Consider the following 19,066-nt stretch of genomic DNA (forward strand, 5'->3'; position numbering starts at 1 on the left):
GGGCGTGATCCTGGAGACCCGGGATTGAATCCCATATCGGGCTCCCGGTGCACGGAGCCTGCTTCTCCCTCATCCTCTGTCTCTGCCTCTCTCTCTCTCTCTCTGTGTGTGTGACTATCATAAATAAATTAAAAAGTTAAAAAAAAATAAATATTGATTGGAGAAATATACAAAAGCATAAACCAGAACATCTGAAGAAGTTCTCATTATTGACTAAGAATCAAATTGGCATAAGATAAACAGGGAAGTCAAATTTAAACCATACATATGGATACTCCCCACAGAACGGAGTGTTGCAAAGACTGGCAAAGTAATGGATATATGTCTTTGAGAAGAAGAAGGTTGAAGTCTGGGAACTCCATGGGAAGAAATTCAACTCACAGGGAAGAAGAAAACGAGGAAATATTTGATAAAGAAATATTATCTAGGCCACTCAAAAACAATAGGCCATAGAGAACTTTTCTCAAACAGGCCTAACTATGTTCCTCCCTGTTTCTCAAACTTAGTTTATATAATAATGTAGTTACTTATGGAGATAGCTTTCAGCCTGGGATAGGTTCTCTCTCTAAATTCTTTTTAGTCAGTGAAGGGGGTGAAAAAGACATTTCCTGAATCTGCCCCATTTGATTGCTTTTTAAATCAAAATCATCTTTCTGCCAAAGTGGTCCATCATGGAGCAGTCTGGGCTTGGCCCACACTAAATGGAGGATATTTTGTTGACATAAATAAACCACACACAGAAAAAAAAATTTGGTATGGAATCTAAAAAAAGGTTAACATCATCAAAGTGAGGATGAGAATGTTTGCTGCCCTCTACTGAGAGTGAAGGAAATGTTGAGATATTGATCAAATGTTGATTGAAAGTTAGTAATTGGAACCCTCACTAAAATGGAGTCAGGAGGTTTTCAGCAGAGGGAGATCTGAAGCCCTATCACTCATAGTCAATGGCAGTTCCAACAGGAGGGATGATCTTGACCCTACACAAGCTTGACCTTGGAAGCAGTTTATACCTACTATTGCAACCAAAGGAAGAGATGCTTTTCTTATCCTTCCCAGGCAACAGCCTCACCAGTGAAAACCATTTACCAGAAATAATTTTTATCTGTAACAGACTTCTCAACTTAAGCCTTGTCTCCTCAAACCAAGCTCGCCTCTCTTTGTTCCCTGGACCTGCCTATGGTTTTGTCACAGCTTGTATGTTCCTAATTGCAATTCTCTGTATTCCTGAATAAACCCACCTTTTAAGGGGATCCTGGGTGGCTCAGCGGCTGAGCGCCTGCCTTGGGCCCAGAGTGAGAATCTGAACGCTCAGGATCAAGTCCTACATCAGGCCTCCCTGCATGGAGCCTGCTTCTGTCTCGGCCTATGTCTCTGCCTCTGTGTGTGTGTGTGAGTGATAAATTAATAAAATCTTTTAAAAAAATAAACCCATCTTTTGGCAAAAAAATTATAGGCAGTTTTTATTTTTTTAAGAAGAATTTATTGATTTACTCATGGAGACAGAGAGAGAGAGAGAAGAGAGAGAGAGAGACAGAGAGAGAGAAGGCAGAGACACAGGCAGAGGGAGAAGCAGGTCCGGGATTCAGTCCTGGTTGGGCTCCCGGTAAGGAGGAGCCTGCTTCGACCCTCTGCCTCTCTGCTGCTCTGGTCTGCCTTCCATTCTCTCTCTCTCTCTCTCTCTCAATAAATAAATAAAATCTTGAAAAGAAAAGCACAGAATACACAGAAAAGCCGTGACACCAACGTTTCTTTAAGTAGAGATATTTGCATTGTAAGGAAAGGTCCTTTCCTAGAGTATCTCCCTTTGTGTAGCAGGAAGAGGAGAAGTGTAATCTAGAAACTTCTCAGTGAAGAGGCGTGCATTTAAATCTGGTACCCCACAGCAGGGTTGCGGTGCTTTGCGGATCACCCCCAGATGTTCCTGGGTATCAAATAGATCATCCCGGACGCCTGAGTGACTCAGCAGTTGGTGTCTGTCTGCCTTGGTTCAGGACGTGATCCAGCGTCCCAGTATCGAGTCCACATGGGGTCCTGCGAGAAGCCTGCTTCTCCTCTGCTGTCTCTGTCTCTCTGTCTCTCTTGAGAAGTAAATAAAATCTTAAAAAAAAAAAAAAGTTCTTCCCCCTCTGATTCTGTCAACTGATGGTGGAAACAACAGTGTTGTTTTAAGTCAGTGCTCCAGGTGATTCTAAGTGAGGCCACAGTTAAGCAGAAAGGCTTCCTTTTAATTTCTGAGAATTGAGAGCAGGCTTCCCCTTAGGAGAGGTAATGGTCTCCACTACCCGAGTCAGGGAGGATTAGGGCCACAGCACCCGGGACCTATGCTGTAGCGGACTCCGTGAGCATCTGGGGGAGGGGAGGGCCCCTGGAAGCAGAGAAGGAAAAATCAGTTCCTGATTTCCAACTGGGAGTTCACAGCTTCTCAACAGCTCCAGGCCCAAAGGACTAGGAAGTTGGGCTTTTTGTGCATTTCAAAGTCCTGCCTGCAGGGGAGCAGTTTCTAGGTGGAGAGACCCTGTGGCTGGCTTTAAAGGGGTATTCTCCTGATGCAGCTGTGATTTCTCCAGGAAGATCTTGTGAGAGAGCACGCCAGAGGGCCAGGTGGAAGGAGCAGAAATGGCGGGGTCTCAGGTAAGCCTCGTGTCCCAGGTTAGAGGCCGCGTTGCCTTTTTTGCCTGAGATTCCCTGCATTTGGAGATTGCAAATGTTGACTCCTCTAGCTCTGATATTTCGGCCTCGTGGTTTCACTTATTTTTAAAAACCTTTTCAAATATAATACTCAAGGTTCGATGTTAGAGCACTTCTCCCCATCACCTCCTTTCCCTTCTCTCCTACGGGGCTTCCAATAAGCCACCAAAACTGTATTTATTTTTTATTTTTAAAGATTGTATTGGGGGATCCCTGGGAGGCTCAGCGGCTTAGCGCCTGCCTTCGGCGCCGCGCGTCATCCTGGAGACCCGGATTGGGTTGGAGTCGCACGTCCGCTCCCTGCGTGGCGCCTGCTTCTCCCCCGTGTCTCTGCCTCTGTGTGTGTGTCTCAAGACTAAATAACAAAAATCTTTTTTTTAAAAAAAGACACTCCTTTAAAAATACGTTAGGTAGGGACGCCTGGGCGGCTCAGTGCTTGAGCGTCTGTCTCCGGCTCAGGGCGTGGTCCCGGAGACCCAGGATCGCGTCTCACGCCGGGCAACCGCGAGGAGCCTGCTTCTCCCTCTGCCTGTGTCTCTGCCTCTCTCTGTGTCTCTGGTGAATAAGTAAATAAAATCTGTAAAAATATGTAAATATGGGGATCCCTGAGTGGCTGAGAGGTTTGGCGCCTGCCTTTGGCTCAGGTCGTGATTCTGGAAACCGAGGATTGAGCCCCACGTTGGGCTCCAGTATGGAGCCTGCTTCTCCCTCTGCCTCTGGCTTTCATGAATAAATAAATAAAATCTTTAAAAAAATGTATATATATACTAGGCATTACAAGATAGTGAAAGTATGTGACCGAAATTTATATAAATCCACTGGATTCTCATAATTCAATTAATATTTTAAGCACATCAGTAACAACAGTCCTCTTGATGAAGTTTTGGGGAAGTTTTCAACTATATTTCACCTACATCTCACTAATAAAGTTTTCACCTATATTAGGTGAAGTCCTGAGCCAACAGCCAAGAAAGAATTCTTGAGACGTCCTTTGGTGCTAAATGGTGGTTCTATTAAAGCACAAGGACAGGGCCTGCGGGCAGGAAGAGTCCCTGCCCTGGGCCTGTGAGGGGTGGCTGATTATACACCTGGGAGTTGGGAGGGGTTTGAGGATAGCATACTCTCTAAGGAATTTTGGAAGGAAGGTTTCCAGGACCTTGAAGGGGCTGACAATTGTTGGGAAAAGGCCACGTATTACCGTCTAATAAAACCTGAGTCATGAGACCCTTCACAAGGATATATCTGTGGGTCACGTGCTGGGGGGATGATTGCCAACATCTATCTTGGGGGTGTAGAAATAAAGGACATTTCTAAAAGAATTTTCAAAGGTTAAAGTAGACTTACAGGCTCCTGGGGGTCAGGCAAAGATTGCCTTTTGCCCTACGCAAAGTATGACCATCGAGACAGTTGAGTCCGGAGAGGAATGTCCCTCTGCCTGTTTCAAGGACTTGTCAATGTGCCGGCCCTGGCTCTTCATTTGTCCTCAGCTAGCCCTCTGTTCCCCCATCTCTTTAGGCACTGATACTAGTTTGTGTCCTACATCTAATGTTGCCTTCCTTTCCTTGGCTTGCTCCTCTCTGCCAGACTTCTCCCTATAAAATTCATACTTTCCTTCTTATCTTTCCTAAGGATCTTAGACAGGTTTACTGAAGGATGTGCAGAAACTATCACATTTAAACAGGAAACTTCTGAATTTCTCTGGCTTGTAGTTTCAAATGAGAACAAAAGCAAAAGAAATATTCCCTGATAAATACTTGAGATGGGCAGAGTCTGAGAGCACTGAAGGAATTCACAACTGCCTTAATGTTAATGCTTTGTTAGAGGCCAAAAGCAACTTCTGTTTCTCAATAGCCAGACCTCCAGGATCCTGTAAGTCTTCGTTAATATATGAAAGTCTCTTTAGAAACTCCCTTTATCTTTGCCCCCATCTTAAAAGTATATAATGATTGGCTTTTCTTTCTTTCTTTTTTTTTAATGATTGGCTTTTCAAAAGGATACTGCAGGTCTTTCTGCCCTCCTGTGGTCCTGTACTTATGTCTTAACAGAAACAGCTTTTTGCAACAAAAATTTATCAGCATACCTTTATGATCCTTAGCTCCAGGCCCACATCACATTAGCTTCCAATGGACAGTGAAGGCTCTCACCTTCCTGTAGTGAGATATTTACTTCTGGGAGTGAAGGCTCTCAATCAGACCTCCATCTGGTGGGTTTCAGTGTTACTCCATACTTAGTGTCATTAACCTTTTTTTTTTTTTTTGATTTTATATATTTATTCCTCAGAGGCACAGAGAGAGAGGGAGAGACATAGAGAGAGGGAGAAGCAGGCTGCCTATGGGTAGCCCGATGCCGGACTCCCCCTGGGATCAGGACCTGAACCAAAGGCTGATGCTCAATCACCTCTCCACCCTAGCACCCCTAGAGTTACTTTCTATTTACTTCTTTGTAATAAAGCACACACACACACACAGAGACAGAGGAATCATATAATTGACCTATTTCACTGTCTTAAAATCCTGAAAGATTATAGAACTACAGATAGAAACTATACCCGTGTGTGGATGTCACAGAAAGGACACTTGATTTGCTGCCTCACAGATCACTGAGAATAACTTCCTAAGCAGAGACTCACAGAGCAAGGGGGAAAGGTTTCCTGTTGTTTAGGGTCAGGCTGGATATTTAGAAAGAGGGGCCTTGTCATCATCTGTAGAACTGGGCAGAAACCTCACATGCACCTGAAGACAGCATTTCTACACATACTTGGGTTATATAACTGCGGTTTGTGCTCCTCCTTGCTGGAGATTTTGGTGATAAAATGAGGTAGAGACATTTTTGGTTACTCCACAGGTTACTGTTTGTTTCAACTGTAGAGGGTGAGTCAGGGGTTTAGCTCAAATTGGGCTGGTTCAGGCTGTTCCTCAGGGGGATGTAGTTTTGGAATGTTGCTGAGGTCCAAAACCTTGAGGTCAAGAATTCTTGAGAGGTCTTTGGTGCAAAAACGTGTTTGTATTAAAGATGAGGACAGGACCTATCAGTAGAAAGAGTAGCAGCTGCTGGCTCCGGTTGCCCAGGGATTGTGAGGAGCAACTGATTACACATTCTGGTGTCGGGGCAAGTGCAGATGAAGGGAGTTCCAAATGGCTTTTCATATGCTAAAAAAACACTCAACAGGATACAATGGCCCTGTTACTGTCAAACTAAGGTTGTTTTTCCCTCTAGGAAGGTATTTACCTTAAGAAAGTTGAGGACTTCCTCCAGGAGCTTTATATTCTGACTCAAGTATTTGTCAATGGACTGCATTTTACAGGGCCATTTAACGTCATGTACCTTTCTTTCTGCCTTCGTTTCCCATGTGGAGATCAGTCCTTACCTTTTGGTGGATAGTTTCTGTTTCCATCACAGGAGACTCTGCCCATGGGGTGTTTTGCCTCAAGTAAAAGATGTGGTGGAAAGAGAGGTTAGTAAATGTGGGACCAAGGTTGGAGGGTACAAGCTGGTAAACACCTGAAGGTCAGGTCTTGGGGGCTACCTGGTGACACTAACTCCCTCCTTCATTACTAGGGCCATAATGAACTCTGCCTATGACCACTTGGTAATTGGTATTTATTGCAGAGACTGCTGACATTCAGGGATGTGGCCATAGAATTCTCTCAGGAGGAGTGGACATGCCTGAACCACACTCAGCGGAAACTCTACAGGGATGTGATGTTAGAGAACTACGGACACCTCCTCTTCTTGGGTGAGGATCACTTCTTCCAGATTTTCCATACCACAGTCACGGTTTCCTTCCTTCCTTTGAAAACTGTCTCTTGGAAGATTCCTCTTTGAATGACTGGAATGTGGATCTGGGCAGTAAAGGGAAAAAGTAGTGTTTTATAGACGTAGACAAAAGTCTTCAATTGCTTCCTTTCAGCTTCAATTTCCTCTTCCTTAAGGTGACATCATCACTTCTGTAGATGCGTGGGAATTCTGCACAGTGAGTGGCAGAAAATAGTACACTCCGTAAGTTAAACTCCAACTTACACCTTTTGTTCTTGTGTCTAGTACTTGGCTGTGGAGGACAAATCTGAACACTGGACATCTCTCCTGTGTGTTCTAAAGGGGCAGCTGGGCAACAGCCTTCAGGAAATCATTTTCTTGAATCTATGGTGTCTTTTTCTCTTCTCTGCTGAGTACAAGAGTGGATTGAAAGTTAGCATCACCAACAAAACTCATCCCTTTTTTCTAATAAACAGGTCTCATTGTGTCAAAGCCAGACCTGGTCTCCTTTTTGGAGCAAAAGACAGAGACTTGGAGTGTGAAGAGAAAGAAGAGAGTAACCATCCATCCAGGTAAGTGGAAATGAATGAGGCAGATGACAGAGGTGCGGTCCACATGTGAAGGAGGAAGAGAGACCTTAAATTGTGGTTGGAGTAGTTCTCCTTGAATGGATACACTCTTGAGAAACCTAGTTTATATTTTTCTCCCTGTCACAGAGGGACATGTGCTATCCAACATTATCAAGCTCTTAGCTTCTCTAAGGATTCTCCTTCAGCTCCACTGATGGCCCATCACTTCCACAGGGAGGGCCAGGAGACTCCCCTGGGAGTGGGAGGGTCTCCATGATCTGAGAGGTTCTCCATTGCTGTGAGGGTCCTGGGGAAGTCTCCCTGTTTCTCAGGATCCATAGCCTTAGCCCTTTGTAAGTTCTGTTTTGCCTCATGTGAGAAGCATGTGAGGGTAGTGGTGGGCATACTGGGGTTTGGTGCAGAAATCCTGGGAACACTGGAGACAGATACCACGTTTTCTGGCTTATGCATTCCAATGTTATGGAGGCTTTAACCTTGATTGTACAAAATTGAAACTCAGTAATTTCATCAGATAACAAAGCACCTCTCTAAAATAAAATCTAATCCTTTATTTCACTTTGAAAGTTAATTTTTTCTTTGTGTGAACTGAAATTAGGATATAACAGTGTGTTCCATTCCTCAGTGGTGAAATAATGTAACATATCTGTTTGTATCCTAGAATTCCTACCTAAATTAATGCCATGGGGGAGCTAGAACATTTAGACCTTAGAACCTGAAGCCTATAATAAATTCTCAATTTTTACCTTCTTTCTTAATACTTGTATCATTGTATGAATTTGTCTTGTATGACAGGAATTTCTTTTTATTTTGTCAAGTGTGGTTTCACTTTCTTAAGTTATATATGAGATTCATCTGTTATTTATTAGATCAAAAGTTCTGATATGACATGGGCATGTGAGGTAGAGGGATGTCTGGGTGGCCAGTCAGTTGGTCCCAGGTCATGATCCTGGAGTCCTGGGGCTCAGCCCCCTCCATTGGGCTCCCTGCTCAGTGGGGAGTCTGCTTCTCCCTGTGCCCTTCCCCTGCTGTGCGCTCTCTCTCTCTCTCTCTGTCTTTCTCAAATATATGGATAAAGTCTTAAAAAGAAAAAAAAGCAGTGAGGTATAATTCGTATAATTCCTGTATTTTAAAGAAAATTTTGTTCATAAATGTAATTTTATTTCAGTGACAATTAGTCATTTGGTTTTTCTTCTACTTTCCTTGGAATATATCTGAATTTAATCCCAAATATGTATTTAATGTATAGTGGCCTTTAGCATATTTTGCAATGTTCTTGGTATTTATTTAGAAATGAAGATGTTGTTTATTTCCTTGGTTCTAAGGAGTGGGTTGTAGCCTTAAATTCTCTGTTCAAGGAGGGATATATTAATAAAATAATACATTTGTATAATGCCTTTTTAAGTGGTTGTTCATATGATTTTCACTTACAGCTTTTAATGATTGATTTTATTTTATTATTTTTTTTAAGATTTTATTTATTTATCCATTTATCCATTTATTTATCCATGATTTTATATATTTATCCAGGGCTGCCCCTAATGATTGATTTTAATGAATATTCTTTATAATACTGTGGTCACTGAAAACCTGCCAATAATTCATGCTTATTTTTTATGATACATAGATAGAGTTTAAAATTAGTTTTATAGAAAGTTTCCTTGAGAATAATGCATCAGGGGTAGCCCAGGTGGCTCAGGGGTTTAGCGCTGCCTGTAGCCCAGGGCCTGATCCTGGAGACCTTGGATAGAGTCCCGCGTTGAGCTCCCTCATGGAGCCTGCTTCTCCCTCTGCCTGTGTCTCTGCCTCTCTCTGTGTGTCTGTCTCTCATGAATAAATAAATATAATATTAAAAAAAAACAAAATAATGCATCTGTTTGTTTTTTTTTTTTTTGAAATATTTTATTTATGTATTTATTCATGAGAGATGGAGAGAGAGGCAGAGTCACAGGCAGAGGGAGAAGCAGGCTCCATGCTGGGAGCTCCATGTGGGGATGTAGACTGGATTCCAGGACTCCAGGATTACACCCTGGCCTGAAGGCTGACGCTAAACTGCTGAGCTACCCAGGAATCCTGTATTTTAATGCATCTATTTTAATGTAGCTTTTCTATGGTTAAATTTTGTCTTATTCTGGCTTTGTAATTCCATGACAATGTGCTTCCTTTTGTCTGGGACTTTCCACTACATTAGTTAGTTGTGGTTTTGGTTTTACTTCTGTATTTAGTTACACCATGACCATTTTCTTTTTCTTTAATTTTTCCATAAGATTTTTAATCTATTCATTTGAGAGAGACAGAAAGAGCAAATGAGAGCATAGCACAGGGGAGGACCAGAGGGAAAGGGAGAAGCAGAGTCCGCGCTGAGCAGGGAGCCTGACCTGGGCTCAATCCCAGGACCCTGGGATCAGGATGTGAGCTGAAAGCAGACGCAGAACCGACTGAGCCATCCAGGTGCCCCAAGGATGACAGTTTGCAAGTACAGAGTTCAGAGACCATCTGAAGGATCGTGACCATGATCTGACCCGAAATTAAGAGTCTGATGCCTAACATGATTCCTTCCTCTGCTTCACCTCTGTCGTCTCTTGTTTGAACAAACACTCACCCTTTGAGCAGCCACGACAATGCATCCAGAGGGTGCTGTCGTTCCCTCTGCCTCCATGTCATGCATGACAGAAACAAGTCCCTCAGGCAGCAGCCAAGAAGCCAGATCGCTGAACCTACAGGTCACTCGTTTCTTTCTCTCCTGAGGAGAGGTAAGAGTTTTTTCACAGGGTGGCCTTCGAGTGTCAGGGAGGGTGAGCTGCTGCTGTTGTGGGCAAGTGTCACAAACTTTCTTAGTCTCTTTGATGTGGCTCTTCTTCATCAGTACCTGCCAGGGGGTGCTGTGTTTTCCTACCTGGCTTCTGGAGCACTGAAAAAGGTAATTTGGTCCATTTTTGTTGTCATGGAAGAGCAAATCCTGGTGGTTCCTATACCTCCAGATTCATCTGAAGTGCGATACTGGGTATTCAGTTTACACATTAGAATTTTAACATAAATACATGTGTGTTCACTAAGTGGGATGTCTTATTTTAAATCTTTTAGTTGTGGAGATGCCTGGGTGGCTCAGTGGTTGAGCACCTGCCTTCAGCCCAGGGCATTATCCTAAATCCCGGGATCGAGTCCCACATTTTGCTCCCTGAATGGAGCCTGCTTCTCCCTCTGCCTGTGTCTCTGCCTCTCTCTCTGTGTGTGTGTGTGTCATTCATAAATAAATAAGTAAATCTTAAAAAAATGAATAATCAATCTTTTAATTGTGTCTTTCCATAATACCCAGGGTTGTTGGCCAAGACAGGCAAAGAAGATTCATTCCATAGAGTGATAGGGGAGGATGTGGAATCTGTAGTCCTAAGTTTTAATACTTAATGAATGAAAAAAAAAAAAACTTAATGAATGACTGGGAAGGATGGGGTCGTGGAGGGCAGGAGGGATGTGATGATGGATATAAGCATACTGGGACGGTTGCCCATAATGGATTCTTTACTGCCAGAAGAGATCAGAGATATAAAACAATTGTTGGAGAATCCCACTTTAATTCAGTTATATTTCCAGAATGATGTCTTTGAGTGCAAGGACCCACATCCACTTTTAAACCTACATATTTTCTGAAAGGACATTTGGAAATTTTGGAAAATCACCTAGTCCAAAGTAATGAAATTACCTTTAATGAAAGTAATCATTCAAACCATTTGAAATATAGAGTTGGATAACTCATGCACTGAAATATTTCTGAAAGTCAAACACTTAAAAATTAAGATAAAAATTCTAAATGTGATTGATTTGAGAAGTCCTTTTCAGTGGATTCATTTTTCTCCCACCAGCATGTATTCCCTCCTTATTCCAAAGTCTCTAATTTTGATAAACACAGGATGGTCTTTATCCAAATATCACTGTACAGTAGTTGCCACATAATACCTAATTTGATACAAGTATTATTCATGTGTTCAGAACTTTGGAAGATCTTCTCTGAGGACTTTATCTTCCATAATTACAGAGGTCTTTATTTTATTTTATTTTATTTTATATTTTATTTTTTTAGAGGTATTCATTTTTTAAAAAGATGTTATTTATTTGAGACAGAGAAAACAGGCAGGTATAGCAGGTGGGAGTGGGGGCAGACAGAGAGGAAGAAGGAGACTCCCTGCAGAGCAGGGAACCTGGTGGCAGGGCTTGATTTCAGGACCCCGGGATCATGACCCTAGCTGAAGGCAGATGCTTAACCAACTAAGCCACCCTGGTGCCCATACAGAGAACCAGTAATAAAGGTGGGAAAGTCTAATAAAGCTCAAATCTCATTGTATATCCTGTACCCTCGTTGGAGCAAAGACTTCCAAATGTAGCAACTAGAGCAAGGCTTTTAGGTTGTGTTCAGCACTCAATAGCAGAGATTTTATAATAGAAGAAACCTTACTAATGTATAAAATGTGGCAAAGCCTTTAACTACCACCCTAAACTTAACAACCTAATGTAAGACATAATGGGGTGATGGCTGACAAATGTACAATAAAATTTGACAAGAACTCTTTAGAAACTACAAACTTTGTGAACAGAGAGGTACATAGTGGAGACGTGCATAGTGGAGCAGAGGGTGCATAGTGAGGGGAAGCCCTTAAATGTAAAGAATGTTCAAGGCATTTAATTCATAACCAGAACTATTCAACATGAGATAATACATCCTGTGGAAGAACTTAGAGTTGTTAAGAATAGTGTCCACATCTATGCCTGGAACTGCACTCTTATTGAACATCAGTAAGATAACAAAGCATACTGGGTAGAAACCATAGAAATATGGGATCCCTGGATGGCTGAGCAGTTTAGCACCTGCCTTTGGCCCAGGGCATGATCCTGGAGTCCTGGGATCGAGTCCCCCATCAGGCTCCCTGAATGGAGCCTGCTTCTCCCTCTGCCTGTGCATCTGCCTCTCTCTCTCTGTGTCTCTCATTAATAAATAAATAAAATTTAAAAAAAAATGTAAAATTGATGCAAGACCTTTGGTTTTACTACATACTTCAGAAAAGAAACATCTTTATAAAGGATAAAAACATTAAGGACATAAATAATTGGTAAGTTGTGAGATGGAAAGGAAATCTAAATAACATCAGAATTCACAGAAGAAAGCAGTAAGTTAATATCACTTTTCAGGCATGATCTGTAATCAAAGTATTTATTATAGAGAAAAATCCAAAGTTAAAACACACAGATCACTCACATCTCAGCCTTGGATAATGCAAGTGTTAGGGACACGACCTCTTTACAATTGAAAACCTGTGTGGGTCAGCCCCGGTGGCGCAGTGGTTTAGCGCTGCCTGCAGCCCAGGGCGTGATCCTGGAGACCCTGGAAGGAGTCCCAGGACAGGCTCACTGCATGGAGCCTGCTTCTCCCTCTGCCTGTGTCTCTGCCTCTCTCTCTGCATCCATATGAATAAATAAATAAATAAATCTTTAAAAAAAAAAAGAAAAGAAAACCTGTGTGTATCTTTTGAGTGCCCCAAATAAAAACCATACCTGTTTTCTCATAGAAATAACCTGTTGTTGACCTCTGAAGCCTCACCTAGAACATAAACAGTCAATCATCGCATTTTTTAGTATGTTACCTGTATTATTTATGGTATTTTTTATAATAATGTTAGCTTGAGAATAGAAAATATTAAGTGAAGAGAAAACACATTTACAGTACTGTCCTGTATTCATATATATATATATATCTATGAACCTCCGCTGTTGAAACCCGGTATTCAGCGGTCATCTGTATCTGTTAATATCCCTGTCAGGATGGAGGAGGAGATGGTTGTCTGAAGAAAGATTATTATTTTCGGTGTGTCTCTCGTTTTCTTTTGACCATATTTGACAAATTTTGCATGGCAGATGTAATTTTACTCTGAAATCATCTCATCCCAAGGCTTTTTCGTTTGTACATGTAAGATGATTTGGTTGCTGCTGTCTCAGACATGCAGGGCTCTGGTATGAGGGGGACTTCATTCTTACCTACTTTAACATGGAAGATTAAGGACATTATAATGTACAATTAATGAAGAAAGTCAACATGGAGATGCTGCTTGTGGCTGACCTGTAAGCGTGATAGAAGTCCCGATGAAGTAAGTGTTCAGGGCACCTTTCCTTGCATTAAAATACGACAGAGAAACACTCTGAATTTTAACTAGTTTTTCCATTTGCATTTTAAGGAGAATACAGTGGCAGTTTATTAAAAGCTGGATGTATCTTCAGGGTAGCAATTGATCCAAGTCAAGAATATTAGTTATGCAGTTGAAATAATGAGATTTTCACAGGTACCTGAGGGACGTATAACTAACTCTTCCATAACCTGTATTTTATTAAAGATTTTATTTACTTATTCATGAAAGACAGAGAGAGAGGCAGAGACACAGGCAGGGGAGAAGGAGGCTGCATTCAGGGATCACGTCTTGAGCCAGAGGCAAACGCCCAACCACTGAGCCACCCGGGGTCCTCCCATAACCTGTATTAATGTCTTGTATGAATTTCATAACTAACTTGAAAAAATATTTAAATAAGTTCCAATTCACTTTCATCTGGATTCCATTCATTGTACAATGTGAACAGAGTGTATTTCGGGAGATCTCAGGAAGCTCAAGGACACCATTGAGAGAAGGCAGAGACAGAACTGCGGGAAGCCGAGAAAGACTGTTAGAGTCAAATTCATTTATGAATAAAGAAGATTTGTGTTATGCACATTGTGTGTGTGTCTGTCACAATATTGACATTACTGTAAGCATAGAGCTTTTTAAAAAAAATTTGTTTAATTAATTAATTAATTAATTTGAGAGAGCGACAGAGAGAACATGAACCGGGAGGAGAGGGAGAAGCAGACTCCCCACTGAGCAGAGAGCCCAAGGTGAGGCTCCATCCTAGGACTCTGGCACCATGACCTGAGCCCAAGGCAGACCCTTAACTGACTGAGCCATCCAGGAACCCCAAATAGAGCATTTCTAGGAATGACTTACCTGTGGATAACTCAAGGATGAGCTGTGACTTAGTTGCTGCAGAGGTTGTCCAATTTAGCCCTATTCAGAATCACCAGGAGCACTTGTAAATCTTAGATTGCTGTGTCTATCTCCACATTGCCATGTTAGTACTTCTGGGGTGCACTCCCCAAATTTCCTTTCTTACACTTTCTCAGGTACCTGTCCAGGAACCCACTCTGAGAACCAATGACTAGAAGCAGATGTCTATAAGATGCCAGATTCTCCCAGGGAACCCCTTGAGGCCAGACCTATGTGGGCACCCAAGAATCAGCTTGACATATGGAGAAAGCTGGGTGCCCACTATGGGCTCTTTCTGATGGTGGAACAATTGTAGTTCCCACTGGCCCCTCGTGGTGGAGCACTGTGCTGGCCCCAGGGAAGGTGCATTGTGGTCAGACTGAAATTGTTCCTCTTACCCTTCTAATGTCCCCTTGTCTCTGTGGTCCAAGGAGTGCTTCAGTCTCACTCTTGAGTACTGAGAGTTGCCTAGTGATGTCTATCTCAGAAGTACTGAGGGTGAGCTACCTGCTTCACCATGTTGATGATGTCATCCCTCTGTGATAAGTATTTTTTTTAATGTCTCCTGAGCTAAAAATAAATGCTTCCCTATATACATGTATGTATATCTGTGTATGTTTATATGTGTGTATAAATATGCACACAAATATAGATTATGCTTATTCTCCAGAAATAGATTATTGCAATCCTGTACATCTAGATCTTCATAAATAAAACCACTAATAGTGACCAACTCCTTTGGCGTTAAAGGTTATTCAATAGGATTTTTATTTTGCCATGCCACTTGTTTGGTTGGTTATCACTACACACGTTTTGTTCCGTTTTCTTTTTTTCAATTTCACCCTCATGTTTTAGTTCTATCTTCAGAAAATTCCAGTGGAATATATTCGAGCAATGTTTAGTGTCACCAGGAACATTTGGTTTATTTGTGTTTAATATCTTAATGAAGATATTGGGGTTTGGCTATACTACATTTTTTGTCTTTCCTAATACCCTTCTGGTTTTTTACTCCTTTCTTGTGTTCCTATATGCATTTTAAGAAAATAATTCGGGATCCCTGGGTAGCGCAGCGGTTTGGCGCCTGCCTTTGGCCCAGGGCGCGATCCTGGAGACCCGGGATCGAATCCCACGTCGGGCTCCCGGTGCATGGAGCCTGCTTCTCCCTCTGCCTGTGTCTTTGCCTCTCTCTCTCTCTCTCTGTGACTATCATAAATAAATAAAAATTAAAAAAAAAACTTTAAAAAAAAAAGAAAATAATTCTACATTTCCTTTTTTTTAATTCTGTGAACAATGTATATCAGTACCATATTGCTTGAGCTAGAAACTAAAGCATTCTTTGAAAATCTCGTCCTTCCTACATTTAATTTCACCTTGTCAATATATCTATTTTATGACACTTTTCTTTTTACCTCTATCTTTTTTGCTTCTTAGAATTTTTAAGTTTTTAACTTGATTTTTATTTATTTTTAATATTAGCAGGTCAACATTTTTAGGACCCCATTTCTGAGCAATTTCTGCCCCTAATACAAGGCTCTGAACTCCCAAATCAAGAGTTGCATGTTCCACAAACTGGGCCAGAGAGTTTCTCCATGTTGAATATTTTTTTGATGTAAAGTCACACATACAGAACATATGTTAACAGCTCAATTGAACTTCACAAACTAAGCACATCTCTATAAACTGTTGAGGTCAAGAAACAATATTATTTGACCTCAAAAATATATTACTTGACCTCTGCAATTCCTTTTATTTCCTTGGTACCTTTCCACAAGGCTCAGCACTCTTTTAACGCGGAAAGCCGTAGATTGCTGTCCTCATTTTTGTACTTTATATAAATGTAATCAGGCAGTGGGAACTCTTGTATTTGGCTTTTTTTCTATCTATACTTGTGAATTGATCTGTATTCCTTCATGTTATTGTGCATCATTCTTTAGAATGGATCCATCCGACTCCATTGTGTGAATATCAATTGATTACATCATTTTATGGCTAATGGAGGGGAATGATTTTCAGTGCAGGACTGTCATGATAGTACTGGCATGTAAAATCTCTAATTTGTCTTTTAGTGCAACGTGCACACATATCTGCTGGTTATATATGTGAGATCAAATTGTTGGTAAATATATTTAATCATGCTCAGCTTTAATACCAAATACTACTAAATACTTAAGATTTTATTTATTTATTCATGGAGACATAGAGGGGTAGAGACACAGGTAGAGGGAGAAGCAGGTTCCCCCCGGGGAGCCTGATGCAGGACTTGATCCCAGGACCCCGGGATCACAACCTGAGCCAAAGGTAGAACCTCAACTGCTGATCCACCCAGGCGTCCCCTTCCACACACTCTCTAAACCTTAGTAGTTTATGTCATTTTCTCTATCTCTCTTTTTTAAAGATTTTATTTATTTATTCATCAGAGACAGAGAGAGAGGCAGAGACACTGGCAGAGGGAGGAGCAGGCTCCATGCAGGGACCCCAATGCAGGAGTCTATCCCCAGACCCTGGGATCATGCCAGGAGCCAAAGGCAGGCACTCAACCGCTGATCCACCCAGGCGTCCCCCAAGTGGTGATTTTATTTGCTCTTTTGTTGTTACTATGGAGTTGGGCATTAACCTTTTGATAATCTCTTTTTCAAAGTATCTGCTGGGTTATTGTGCCTATTTTTTTCTGTTTTCGTATTTTTTTCTTCAGGCTTTATAGATCTATATATATATTATGAGAATGAGTCCTTTTTTCCTTCTCTCACTCTATTTCTGTCTCTTGAGCTTGTGATGCAGAGAAGTTCTTAATGTAATCCAATTTGTCGTTTCAACCTTTATGGTTGGTGGTTTTTCTCATTTTTAGAAATTTTCTCATGTACTAAGACCACACAGAATCCTTTGTGTTTTTCTAAAAACATCATAATGATCTATATAATATCAATCAGGAATGTATTAAGAGTCATTGTTCTCTAGTTGTGTAGTGACTGAGGTTTTCTATTTTTTCTTTTTTTCTCAACATGGCTAACAAATTGAAGTGTATTCTGAAAGTGTTTTATTGTGGTTTCTTTTCATTTGCTTTAATTAGTCATTTCTTCACATGAATTAATAGCACCACAGTCTTGGAGCACACTTCCACTGTACTCTTTCTCCATCTTTTCCTGGATTTGGGGATGTTTAGGAATCTCAGAGAACCACACAACCAATGTCACTTTGGTTTTTTTTTTTTTAATATTTTATTTTATTCATGAGAGCACAGAGAGAGAGAGACAGAGACATCCATGCAGGGAGCCGGATGTGGGACCTGACCCCGGGACTCCAGGATCACATCCTGGGCAGAAGGGAGGTGCTAAACCACTGAGCCACCCAGGGATCCCCCCATTCCCACTTTGGATGTCAAAGCCTTCAGTGTACCTCTCTGCTCTGATGAATAATTATTCCTATATCCCAAAGCAGAATGGCTTCTAGAGGCTTTTTTAAAGATTTTATTTGGGATCCCTGGGTGGCGCAGCGGTTTGGCGCCTGCCCTTGGCCCAGGGCGCGATCCTGGAGACCCGGGATCGAATCCCACGTCGGGCTTCCGGTGCATGGAGCCTGCTTCTCCCTCTGCCTGTGTCTCTGCCTCTCTCTCTCTCTGTGACTATCATAAATAAATAAAAAATAAATAAATAATAAAGATTTTATTTATTTATGTTTTTTTGTTTTTTGTTTTCACTGTTTTTATTCATTAATTTTAGAGGCTTGACAGTTGCAATAATTTACTTGTTACACATTGTAGCTGGAATTTTGGCAAAACAAAGCTGTTTTACCATTATCTCTCTCCTTACCTCACTGGAGGTAGGTTAAGTTCTACAGATTTTTGGCAAATCAAAGCCGTTTTATCATTATCTCTCTCCTTACCTCACTGGAGGTAGGTTAAGTTCTACAGATTTTATTGTCCAACATATGAGTATACTCAACTCATGGGACATTGTCTCTAAAGGGGTCCCACCCACAGGTGACAGCCTCTGGGTGAAAATATTTCTGCCAGGACTTTTCATGCACACATCTTTGGTATGTGGCCAGTGCTGTGTCCATTATTGTACCATGTGGGTCTTCCTTATCTTCCAGATCATTAATGTTAACCCTATGGACTGTTTTTCGGAAGGGGGTTAAAGTAAGAGCTTCCAGGTACATTGACTTTTTAATTTTCTTCTGTATGTCACTGCCAAATGTACAGCAAAACAGTATGAAGAAAAACATATTTTGGATAGGGTTGTAATATCTGGGCAGCCCGGGTGGCTCACGGGTTTAGCGCCTGCCTTCGCCCCCGGGTGTGATCCTAGAGATCCTGGATCGAGTCCCAGTCAGGCTCCCTGCATGGAGCCTGCTTCTCCCTCTGCCTGTGTCTCTGCCTCTCTCTCTCTCTCTCTCTCTCTGTGTCTCATGAATAAATAAATAAAATCTTAAAAAAAAAAGGTTGTGATATCTTATCAAAATGATACATTTGCTTTATGGAGCACTGTTGTTATTCTTGATACCATGTTGTGAGCTTATGATCTGGACCAACAGTTTTTTCATCCACTCCAGGCACAAGTAGTAGTTCAGCTGTATTCATAATAAGATCATTTCCTCCCAATCTTCACCTCATTTCAGAGCCACCCAAAGAACTTTTGTCCTTGTGATCACCTGTTTCATTTTACCTGATCTCATCCATCTTTTATGTCTATATACTTTTTAATTTTTTTGAAATATTTTATTTATTTATTCATAGACACACAGAGAGAGAGGCAGAGACACAGGCAGAGGGAGAGGGAGAAGCAGGCTCCATGCAGGATGCCCGACATAGGACCTGATCCCAGGTCTCCAAGATCACACCCCAGGCTGCAGGTGGCGCCAAACCGCTGCGCCACCCGGGCTGCCCATTTTTTAAAGGTTTAATATATTTATTTGACAGAGAGCACAAGCAAGGGGTGCAGCAGAGCGACAGATAGAAGCCAGCTCTCCACCAAGCAGGGA

General features: G+C 41.6%; 1 pseudogene; it reads left to right on the forward strand.

Annotated features, from left to right (window-relative positions):
• LOC129500082 (zinc finger protein 91-like) overlaps positions 1-19,066 on the forward strand; it is a 64,092-nt pseudogene that overhangs the window by 36,612 nt on the left and 8,414 nt on the right.

The sequence above is a fragment of the Nyctereutes procyonoides genome, unplaced genomic scaffold, assembly GCF_905146905.1.
Source record: "Nyctereutes procyonoides isolate TBG_1078 unplaced genomic scaffold, NYPRO_anot_genome, whole genome shotgun sequence".
NCBI classification, from domain to species: domain Eukaryota; kingdom Metazoa; phylum Chordata; class Mammalia; order Carnivora; family Canidae; genus Nyctereutes; species Nyctereutes procyonoides.